The sequence below is a fragment of the Zeugodacus cucurbitae genome, chromosome 6 (assembly GCF_028554725.1).
Source record: "Zeugodacus cucurbitae isolate PBARC_wt_2022May chromosome 6, idZeuCucr1.2, whole genome shotgun sequence".
NCBI lineage: Eukaryota > Metazoa > Arthropoda > Insecta > Diptera > Tephritidae > Zeugodacus > Zeugodacus cucurbitae.
In genome coordinates, this window is record NC_071671.1 from 19,747,717 (window position 1) to 19,760,107 (window position 12,391).

Sequence of the window (12,391 nt, forward strand, 5' to 3'; positions counted from 1 at the left end):
TGGTGCAAAATTAAGGTGTGTTTCGAAGACAACGTGGTACTCGCTGTCTACAAAGTCGTTCAAACTTGAATATCTTTCTAGACTGAGCATAAACCACCACCATACTAACTACCCTAAATTTCTATTTATTACATTCTTGGCTACCTACAAGCTACCTTATGCCTACTGAATCAGGTAACATTTTCAGTTGTTTGTAGTTTTCTTTAATATATGTTTCGCTACTCTTAATTCTCAACCACTTTGTGTGATTTTTAGTTGAAATACTTTGCCTTGTCTAATGAAAAGTTAAGACTATACTTCACAGGATTATTTCTGTAGTCAGTCTTCATTTACTTTCTTTGCAAATCGAAAGTATTCGCACCCGCGATGAGGAGTTATATCGTTTTATCTGACAGCGTGAGGTTTATGAATTTCATTTCTAATTTTGCCTTATGGCATATTTGAAGTGTTGTTTCTTCGATGATCGCACGGTTACAACGGATAAAACGACTTCTGAGTGGTGTTTTTTTAATAAATACATTTAAAGGTTTATGAAAATAAAACACGAGCTCAAAATTTCTTCAAAATATCATTCCGTAGCGACACGGATTATTCCATAGTTGGAGTATAAAAAGAAGCTTGATGTTTTTTTTCGGTCTTTAGAATATTAAAACTTTGTTGTAAATATTTTCTATTTTGTCATTTTAAAATATAAAGAAATGAATGATGCCAAAATTACAACTCCACTGCAGAGATATGAATCAGTTTCATATTACTTCAAATTCGTATCGCTTTTAGAACATTATTTTTATTGGAATCCTTTGTTTTGTGCTTGTTGAGGCGTACAAATTTCCGAAATAGTTTTAGATCAATGTAACAGTGAGTATAAATCGAAGCACTTGACCAGACTTCAGACCAGACAGCACGGCTTTGAATCTGTCGTTCTGTTTTTGGTTGTTCATCTTTTTTTTCTTCTTTTGTCCTATGCGTCAGCGGCACCTTTTCGATTTCCCATTACAACTAAATATCAAGAGAAAATATTAGAAATAGGTCCATCTAGGGTTGTTCTCGTTATTTATTGTTGCTGTCATTGGCTGGTTGATTTTTCACAATCTTTTCCACTGAAACCTTTTTCAACTGAACAGATTTTGAACAAGTGAGAAAGGGCAAAGTTTGGTTGTAACCAAATATTTTATACTCTCGCAATTTGTTATTTGTTCACATAACGGTTGTTTGTAAGTCATAAAACTAATCGAGTTAGATATAGGGTTTTATATATCAAAATGATCAGGATGACGAGACGAGTTGAAATCCGGATGTCTGTCTTTCCGTCCGTCCGTCCGTCTGTCCGTGCAACGGATAACTTGAGTAAAAAAGTAACTTGAGATATCTTAAAAAACTTGGAACACGTATTCCTTGGCACCCTGAGGATATTGCTTTCGAAAATGGGCAAAATCGGACCATTGTCACGCCCACAAAATGGCGAAAACCAAAAACACAAAAAGTGTCATAACTAAGCCATAAATAAAGTTATAGAAATAAAATTTGGAATAAAGGATCGCACTAGGAATAGGGATGCAAACGATGTATCGATGTTTTTGAAACATAGCCATCGATGTCTCGAATCTAAAAACATCGATGCATCGATGTCATTTTCAACTATGTTTTATTTCGATGTTTTGTATAAAAATTTGACTTCCTACCTTCACACTTTTTCGGGTATTAAATCGAAACCCTCTATTTGGATACGCTTTATTACATTGGAATTCGATTTTTGTAAAATACGGAGATTATGATTTATTTATACAATTTAATTTTGGAGTAGGCTACTGCGTTAGATCAAAGATTCAAATTACTGCATTTTAAAGATGCTATGGCTAACAGAAATACTTGTTTTATTTAAAAAAAAAATCAAAGAATCGAGCTGATACAACGGAATCTTCGGATGAATGTGAAACAGAATACTCGTTTGATATTTGGAACCAGAATAAACATTTGGTCCACCAAAAGGTGAAATGTAAGTTGTCAAATTTATCTACAATTACAGGGACGGAAGGTCGAAGAGAAAGTGTATCTCGGCTGTTACCCCTACCAATCAGAAGCCAATAGAGTTTGGGTTGACATGAATACTGTGTTTCCGGAGTTGTATAAATAGGCTTATTAATATTTACACATTGTGGCCACTTCAGTGCCGAGAAAACGATTGTTTTCTAAACCCAGGGCAACTATCACGCAGAAGTAAAATCGAAAAGAAATGACAGTGAAAAAACTTTCCATGTCATTGTTTTGAAATTCTGTTATTTATTGAGAAAAAACTTTAACAAACATATAATGCTAAGTTAAATAAAATGCATTATCTTAAGACGTACTACATTTCATTTATTTCTGCTTCTGCTTCTGTATCCCTTAGCTTTTCACACTAAATTTAAAATAAGTTATAAAAGTTCAAAACTACATCAATTTTTCGATGTATCGATGTTTTAATGGCCGATGTTTTTGATTTCGATGGGTTTTGAAGAACCATCGATGTTTCATTTCACGATGTTTGCATCCCTAACTAGGAAGGGGCATATTTGGATGTAATTTTTTTAGGGAAGTTGGCGTAGCCCCTCCCCCAAATGGGTTATTTGTATATATCTCGCAAACTAATAAAGCTATATAAACTAAACTTTCTGCAGTCGGTTTTCCTATGTACCCCACCACACACTATGAATGAATAGTTGAACTAACTAGGAAGGGGCATATTTGGATGTAATTTTTTTAGGGAAGTTGGCGTAGCCCCTCCCCCAAATGGGTTATTTGTATATATCTCGCAAACTAATAAAGCTATATAAACTAAACTTTCTGCAGTCGGTTTTCCTATGTACCCCACCACACACTATGAATGAATAGTTGAATTCGGGTAATAACCACGCCCACCTCCCATAAAAAGGTTAGGTTGAAAATTACTAAAAGTGGGCTAACTAACTAGCGAAAACGTCAGAAACACTAAATTTCACTGAAATATTAGCAGAAGGAAGCTGCACTCAAATTTTTTTACAAAATGAAAAATGGGCGTGGCATCGCCCACTTATGGGTCAAAAACCATATCTCAGGAACTACACGACAGATTTGAATGATTCGAAATAATATTTTCTTGACACCCTGATGACACCTATGGAAAATGGGCGAAATCGGTTCACAATCACGACTACTTCCCATATAACTCAATTTTGAATTCCATCTGATTCCTTTCCTTTATAATGTATACTTAAGGAACCAATAAAGACAGCGGAATAAAACTTTACACAAATAGTGCATATCATCTCTAGCTTCACTTGTGAAAATATTGTCCACAACGGACTATAACTTTTCAAAGCCCCAGATATCGAACATGTTGAACTCAGCGCCTAAGGGTAAATTTTAAACGAAAATACGGGTAAATCTCTCAGATAATTTAATGAAATTCAGAGAAAATTGTTTTCTTCTAATAGAGTGTCTCTGTTCCAAAAATTATTAAAATCGGGTCATAACATCTCCTAGCTCCCATATACCTAATTATAGGTTTTTTTAAGTACGGTGGGCTTTATTCCACATATATGTATCAGCCCTCATATACTATATATGCTGATTTTCGTTATTCTATTAAACTGTGTTATCTAAATAAATTTTTTTAAATTGCGAGAGTATAAAATGTTCGGTTGCATCCGAACTTAGCCTTTCCTTACTTGTTTAATTTTATTATTATAAGACACAATTTTACCCACATATTCGGCATATACATATATGGTATAAAGTCCATTGAAAGTTGGAAACCCTAATATTAGATATATGGGAGCAAGGGGACCCAATTCACTCATTATTAGAGGAGAAATATTACCCCTGAATTTAGCTATATTTTCGGTAAAAAATGTAGTCGAAGCATTGTGGTCCAAAAGCTCGATATATGGGGACTTGAATACTTATGGTCCGATTTCGGCGATTTTTGGAAGTGGGTTGCCACACTATAAATGCAGTATTCATAGTCACTAGTGCCTATTTTACATATTGTAAAGTAAACTATTCAGATTGACTTCAAAGTTCTGGTATATGAAAAGTAGGCGTGGTTGCGAACCGTTTTGGCCTATTTTCGTAACAAATCATTGGGATGTGAGGAAAATATTATGATCCGAATTTCATTGAAATTGGTCGAGTAGTTTCGGAGATATGGTTTTTAAAATATGATATGGTTATTTGGTATATATAAGCTTATATCTGACTCTTGTTTTAGGACTTACATCCAACCGGTAAGTGAACAAAACTATTGCACTCTTTGTTGCGAGAGTATAAAAATTGATTTCTTTGTCACCCACTTATCTCAGAGTGAAACGCGACCCCTCTTGAACCACACATACTTGCCTATGTTAACGGTATTAGGTGGTTTCGCAACTATTATTATTTTCTGTAAAATATGTCCATAATTTTTAAGGCTCTATGGTAGTTTTTAAAGTAAAAGTATATTAAAAAATTTTTATTTTATATTTTTTAAATATTAAAAGTTAATAATTATTTTTTAAAATATTTTTCTTCAGTAAAATCTTTATTCCGTATAAAAGTATTACATTTTCATCAGACTGACACATTCTACTCATAATCAATCAATACATATGTATATTGACAATACTCAATTATGTAACTGTTAATATTTAACATTCGTTATGCTTGCGTGTTAATTTCTGCGCTGCTCTGGCCGCTGCTCACACCTACGAGGTCCAAACGAACTGCAATGAAAATGAAAAAAAAGTATATTATGAAATTAAACGAATGAAAACTTCATTAAATTTGCCACCACACATTTCGCATACCAACACACACACACACACACGCAGAGAGAGAGGGAGAGCGTAATATTTACACAAATACAAGCGGACTTTATAAGTTTATTGCTTGTAATTTAATAAAAATGCGATTTAATTGAATGTACCATAAAGAAATTACCACATCATCGATTACGAACGCGTACAACACACAGTAACACAGACAGATGCATATATAAAGACTACTTGCATCAATGAAGAGAATGTATGTATGTGTGTGTATGCCTATAATCTGTGTTACTTAAGTGGATATGCAATAAAACTTGTACTCAGCGGCAAGCTGCTGTAAAAATGTTTATAAAAAATGTTCATATGTATATGTGTGTAAGCTCATAGGCATATTTCCATATACACACACACATTTAATTTTATATTAATGTTTAAAAAATTTAACATTCATATCCATAAAGTTCTGCGCTCTACATTTTCATTATCTCGCGCATAATTTTGCTCTGGCTTTCACTCAATTGCCTCAACGCCGTGGCATATCATTTACCATGCGCTATCGCTGCTGATCTGTACACACACACACACACACTTACATACATATTTATTAACACTTACATATCCACACACACATACACATCCACATGTGCGTGTATCCGCCCCACCATCGCACTGTAGTCAATTAATAAATGAAGTCAGCAAATGATTGAATTTTTATTAATAAAATTTCAAGCCACATTAACAGCTTTATCTTCATGCCAATGACAATGCACACACACTCACATACATTCAAATATATTAATTTATAGGCTGTTGTGAAAAAAGTGTGTGAGAAAATCACTACATGAAATTACAATTGAAAACATGGAAAATTAAAGCGAAAATCAAGCGCGTCAGTATATATGCATACAATTACAGTTATCTGCATAATTAGGTTTAAGGGGGTATAAATTATACCTTAATATTTTCTCGGCGCATGAAGTTCTCCCAGAGCCGTAGGTTAATGAAATATTGTTTTTGTAAATGTGGTGTAAAAAGTTTAAATATGCCTGATCCCAAGTATTCCAATCGATTCCCCATACACATGGGGGGTCCACACATAAGTCTCGATCATCACCCCACGCCAAGTTTTCAACTAAAAAGGCAACTTGCCTGGATTCACAATTATTTTAACGATCCAGTAGAGTCATCTCGACATCATTCTCCAAAAACTTTTTATGAGACTTCACTGATTTATGAATCTGTAATACTAAAATCGAAAAAGTAGACATCTACCGGTGGATACATACCTTAGAGTCCTCTGAAGTCTCAATTAAAGATGATGATGTTGCCCGCTTGAAAGTCTAGGAAGGACAGAAGCGTACGTGACTCTTTCATCTTTCCTGTAGTAATGCAGCACATTGTGTGAATACATAAGCCAATTATGGATGCGCTGAAGTAACTAATTCCTGTGACCGTGTAGCAAACGTCGGAGCGTTTACTAAAAAGTGAGGAACTTAGGTGGAATTACTTCATCAATATGTAAGATAAAGAAAGGAGCAAGGTTCAGTTCAAGAAGAAAACCTAGTTCAATACCAAGAAAACCTAACGACATAAATTCGAACCTGAAATATATATCCGTAGCTTTATGAATATTAGTCTCTCTCGTTGAATTCGACTAAATGTGGACTTAACTTTCTTTAATTTTCTTTATGGTTAAATTGAAAGTTGTTAGAAGTAATGAGCTGTTTGTCAACTAGTATCTACTTATATCCATTTATAAGTTTAATTTCACAAAAGCGGACTTAAAAATATCTGAACAGATATTCATGTATGATAACGAGCGGTTCATCATTAATCCATGAGCATTGTCTGTTCATTCTTTCGGTCAGAATGCGCATCAAATTAATCTTTTCCGTTCTGAGTCTTTCGAAATAATGGTAGACTTCTCCCTTTCTTTATTACTCTCAGTTTTAGCATTATAAGGTCCATTAGTACTGCATTGTGTCATATGTTAGCTATTATATATACTATACTTATTAATTAAATTGTATCAGTGATTATGATTTGGAATGGCCAAAGATACGATTATTTCATAAAAACTTTTCCTTACGCACCCAAATACCTAATGAGCCACATTTTCGGGTTTTGTTCTACTTCTTCTTCTTTGGCATTACAAACGTAAGCTGATCTGGATCGAGAACATAAACCAATAACAGTTTTAAAAATGCTTTCTCATCTCGGTCAACCTCCCAAGCTTCTGGAGCTATATTTCAAGACCGACTTGATGATAGAAGTATATAAAACTTATATAATCTCTTTGGTCTCTTCAGTATAGGGCGATTATACTTATACATTGTATTTCAAAGCCAATATTGTTACTGGCTGCAACAAAGTTGTTAAAGAGAGTATAATAGTTTTGTTCACCTAACGGTTGGTTGTAAGTCCTAAAACTAAAAGAGTTAGATATAGGGTTATATATACTAAAGTGATCAGGGTGACGAGTGGAGTTAAAATCCGGATGATTGTCTGTCCCTCCGTCCGTGTAAGCTGTAACTTGAGTAAAAATTGAGATATCTTGATTAAACTTGGTACACGTATTTCTTGACACCAAAAGAAGGTTAAGTTCGTAGATGGTAACCGAAAACCTATAAGGAGCTATAACTAATCTATGAAAGTGAAATTTGGTACAAAAGATCGTACTAGGAAGGGACATATTTGAATGCAACTTGTTTTTTGGAAAAGTGGAAAACAGGAGTCGTTTTCTTCAGGCACTTCCTTACACAGTCTAAAAATGGAGGACATCGGATTATAAGCACACCCACCTCCCATACAAAGGTTATGTTGAGAAGTACTAAAAATGCTTTAATTCAGTAGGAAGACCACCAGAAACCTATAAAGATGGCACAGAAGAGCTGTACAAGTAAACACTAGTGAAGATATCGGAACAGAACTTTGTACAAATACTACATTTATATTGCGGAATCGCCCTGCTTAAAATCATTAGGACCACAGAGCTTCGGATACATTTTTTAACGAAAATATAGATAAGTCTCTCAGATATTGAGAAGAAATTCAGAAGGAATAATTTTCTTCTAGTCAAATGTACCAGTGCCAAAAATAAGTGAAATCAAGTCATAACTTCCCCTACCTCCCTTATACCTAATATTAGGGTTTCCAAACTTAATACTATTAATATGCCGAATATGTGTGTCAAATTGTGTGCTACATTTATAAAATAAAATAAATAATATGCGAGAGTATAAAATATTCGGTTAGACCCGAACTTAGCTCTTCCTGATTTCTTAATTATTCAATTCTAAGCTCTTGTCGGGAAAAGCTTTCATTTGCATCAGGTTTTTAATGAACACCTATTTTAATAATTTAAACTGTCTGACCACGAGAAACTTAAGGATTTACTGACCTTTTTTGTCTAGGATAGTGCTAACTTTTTTTTAATGAACCTCCAGCTGATTATATCAAATAATGCCCTTGAAATACAATATATTTTTTCCAACTCAAATTGAGGTTAGAAAGCACATTACGAGTAAACAAGTGCTTTAAGACCACTTCACTTTAAAGCACACAATGAAATTGAACCTTTATCAATGTCCAGCGCTGCGAAGCTTGTTTTGCCATAGCAACACGTCAGTGCGTTTACTAAGAACACAGAAGCACGCACATACAGACATATACTGGCTCGTACACACACACCCACACTCATCAATATAGGCAAACAGACAAATTACGAAACGATTACTTAACCCACGGCTGGTCGATTACAATGGCATCAATTTGTGGCCAAAGTGGAATACAAACAAATTTCCGGTTGAGCAAAGACAAGCTGCAATAACAACAACAACAACAGCGATAGCAACAACCGGCGCATAAATTTATATAGGCGTGTGGTATAGCTGTAAGCAATTGCGAGTACAACAACAACAACTACACGTATATAAAGCAGAACAACTACAATAACAAGCGACTATCATAGGAACATAAAACACAGAAACAACAACAAGTACGTGTAACAACAACAACAATCGTATAAAAACAACAACAATCAGCAAAAACCAACAATTGTAATAACAACAACACCAACAAATCATACGCTGTTTTACCATACATATATCAACCGAAAAACACTAAATTCCGTTAGTGGTCAACAACAACAACAGTTTGATGGAAGACCGAATGACCTACTGAGCCGCATGCAATACAATGAATGAGTGGTGGTGTGGTTAAACTTTGCATTATTATTGTTGTTGGTGTTTTTGTTGCTGTCCGTGTTATGCCACACAAGCTCACAGCAAGCAGAAACAACAACAACAGCAATGGCAGGTGTGAGTGCTTGTGTGTCTTCAATGGCATCCGCTGTTCGTCCACGCTCACTCGGTGGCAGCAACAGCTTTGCGGCGTATTTTGTCGGCTGACAACTGCCAATTGCCGGCTGTTGTTGGTTGCATGTGGTCAGTTCAACGTGCAAAATCCAATTGAATTCAAAGTAAATTCACAGTTTGACAAACCGTTTGGCTGTAAACACACAGACATACATATATACAGAAATGCATATATACAAACACAAATACATATACATAAAGTCAAAAATATAGATAAACACACTCAAATACTTATATACTCCCTTTTAAGCATTTATATGTGAGTTTTGTCTTTAATTTCACTCCACTTGCATGATGTGTAGCACACTTTTAGGCGTTTGTTGGCTTTTGATTGACTGTCGGCTAGATACAAATATACACAAACACCATGTTAATAGCTACTAACTACTATTTTGAAAAGCTCTGCATGTAAATGTCGAAACAAATCTCCATATAACACAGTCACTCCCGCTCCCTTCCTCTCTTCCTTTATACCTTCTCTGTATCTGACTGAAACACTGATCGATGTGTTGTTGTCTGGTTGTTGCTCTTCAAATGCGGTTGCAAATTGGTTTGGTAGGCGATTTGTCGTAGCCAATAGGTCAATATCTAGGTTTATATACATTTTTATATACCTATATACATATATATATATATATATTTACTATATAAACACACACATATCTATTTAAAAGCGTTTATTTGCATTTAAATTGTTACAAATCCTCATTAAGACCAAATAAATTTAACGCTTCATCGAGGTGGTAATGAACTGTATGCCGATTGGTTTTATGCATTTACGTTCACTATTTCTCCAGCTGTGGGTATGTATGTATGTTTTTCTCAAACTAATTACTTGTATTTGACCTCAGAAAATTGGATTTAAACTTGTGCGGTTTTTCTGAAGATTTAACATGGAATAATTTGTGATGTGGAATATGTGAAGCTTTAAAAAGCTTTTTTTCAAAGACGAGAAAATCTAAAAATAAGAAGTTATAAATTTGATGGATTTCATAAAAGATTGGATGGAAAAGCTTTCATAAAAGCTTGACGGAAGCTTCTTATATATCCAATTGTGCAATTTATTACAACGCAAAATAAATTAGGCGGAAAATCCGAAAACTTTTCTTGAACTTTCAATTGATTTAAACTTGATTACAAGAAATTTGGTTTTTCCAAAGGTAATATTAGTGCCACGTAATATAAGGAGCTTTTAAAAGCTTTTATTCAAAAACATTTAAAGGAACTTAATAAAAAGAAGAAAGAACAAAAATAATTAAAAATTGTATATAAACCTAAACCTACAAAGCTTTTATAATATGCTCCTTAAAGCTCGACGAAAGCTTTTTAATATCGGAATAAGTAAAATTTTAGTAATATATCATAATAATAAATAACTAATTGAAAAAGCTTCGAAAGCTTTTCTTGAACTTTCAAAAGTTTCTCGGTTACAAATTGTTTTTTATGAAACTTTTCAATAGCTTTACATGGTATTTACTTTCTGAGTTTGAGATTGATATATAATATTTCTAGTATTAAAATCGTTCTTATTTCCCGCAAGACAATAGACGTTTTTTTAAAAACTGGTATTCGATCCCCTTTCACTGGTACATATGTATATCATAACCCTCAACATCCCAAACTCTATTCATAAAATACGTGTTCTTCAGGACACTATACCGGATATAGCCTGAATAAATTTATGGTTAATGACGCTTTGTATGTTCTTTTTCTTAACCTATATCGCTGGTTTTCTGTCTTGTTTCTTCTAGCGTGCCGAAAGTCTGGTGGTGCCAGTGTAGCTCTATTCTATCTGTCCCATATAGTAGTTTACGAATTTGAAAATTTTAAATACATGTAAAGTTTCGTAGACCGAAATCACTTCTTGTCCTTTTAAACATACAAACTATGAGAGATATATTAAAGAAATATATTTTGATTAAAGAGAAAGAGGAATACTAAAGGGCATTTGATCAGGTAATCCACATATTAAAGAACTTGAGGTATTTCTCTTTTTAATGAGTGAGGTTGCTAAGTACTGGAATCTACCGGTTGGTATCTTCCTTTCCATGAGTCTGATGTATTAAAATGTTGATAAATGGAATGAAGCATAGGTTGCTATTCAAGTCTCCTTTCACCACGTTCTTCCGGATTCCTAATATAAGGACTTACCCACTATTGGGCCTTGTAAGTTTCACGATCCACGCTATGCTGAGTAGACTTTAGCGAAGCTTCAAATCATTTATTTTTTCTCGTGCCTGCGTCTCCTACTGTATGCTTGCAACAATACACTTCGCTGCCAATTTCAATTCTTTTTGTTGTTTTTTTTATGCTTTTTTATTATTTTCGAAAGCATAAAATTGACTGCACCTTTTCCAAACAATATTTGCTTCACTAAACAAATATAAACAGAACTGAAATTCTATACAGTACAGTACCGTAACTGACTGCAATCAGCTTGTTGCACATTTTGTTGCGAATTCGCCAAAGTCAAATTGAATTGAATAAAATTGCACAAATAAATGTACTTCTCTATAAAGATTTACTTCGCATACTTTCCTTTTATTATTTCAAATATAAAAGGCAATGAAAGAGAATAAAGTCAAGCAACGCAACAGATACTTGAGCAGCCAAGATGATGGACGAAGTTGAAGACGAAGACGGCTGTGGCCGTTAGTGCTGCGCATGGAATGGCCACTTCGCTTTGACTACACTTTGGACGGCAAAATGCAACTTCATTCGAACATAACTCCACTCAACTCAACTAAACTCGACTAAACTGAATGCAACTCAAGTCAACTTAACGACAAGCTGCGGCACAAAATAGCGACGCGGACGAAGCGATGAGGTGAGGAGGTACTGCTGTGAATGGAAGTCTAATAAAAATGGAGACTGCAGTGTACGAAGTTGGTAAGAATGTGGAGCCACCGCAAATGTCTCTGGTTCGAGAGTAGAGCGATCGTTTGTTAGAAACCCGTCGGCTAGGTGCCGCGGGGAGGCAACGTAATACCAAACAATTCAGCGCTTTGACAACCCATGAAACGACCGAGGACGTGGTGAATGACCAAAGCACTGTCGAGTGGTCGCCTTCACTTAACGGACAAAGTGGAGCCGAAAGCAGAACCGACTGTGAAAGCGCATTCAGGACGCACAAGCATATCTCAGAAAGAGAGTGTGTCCGCTACTTCATATGCCAAAGCAATCGCTTCATCAATTGCACAAATAGTTGAAGCAAATAAACTTAGTTGCTGCTACTGCTGCTGGCAACTAACG

The 12,391-nt window shown here is 34.8% G+C and overlaps 1 non-coding gene across 1 annotated transcript; it reads left to right on the forward strand.

Moving 5' to 3' along the window:
- The first annotated feature begins 287 nt into the window (after nucleotides 1-287).
- Nucleotides 288-501, forward strand: LOC114804306 (small nucleolar RNA U3). The gene has a single exon (XR_003752525.1). It is a non-coding gene; the product is annotated as a small nucleolar RNA U3 (small nucleolar RNA).
- Nucleotides 502-12,391: the final 11,890 nt, after the last annotated feature.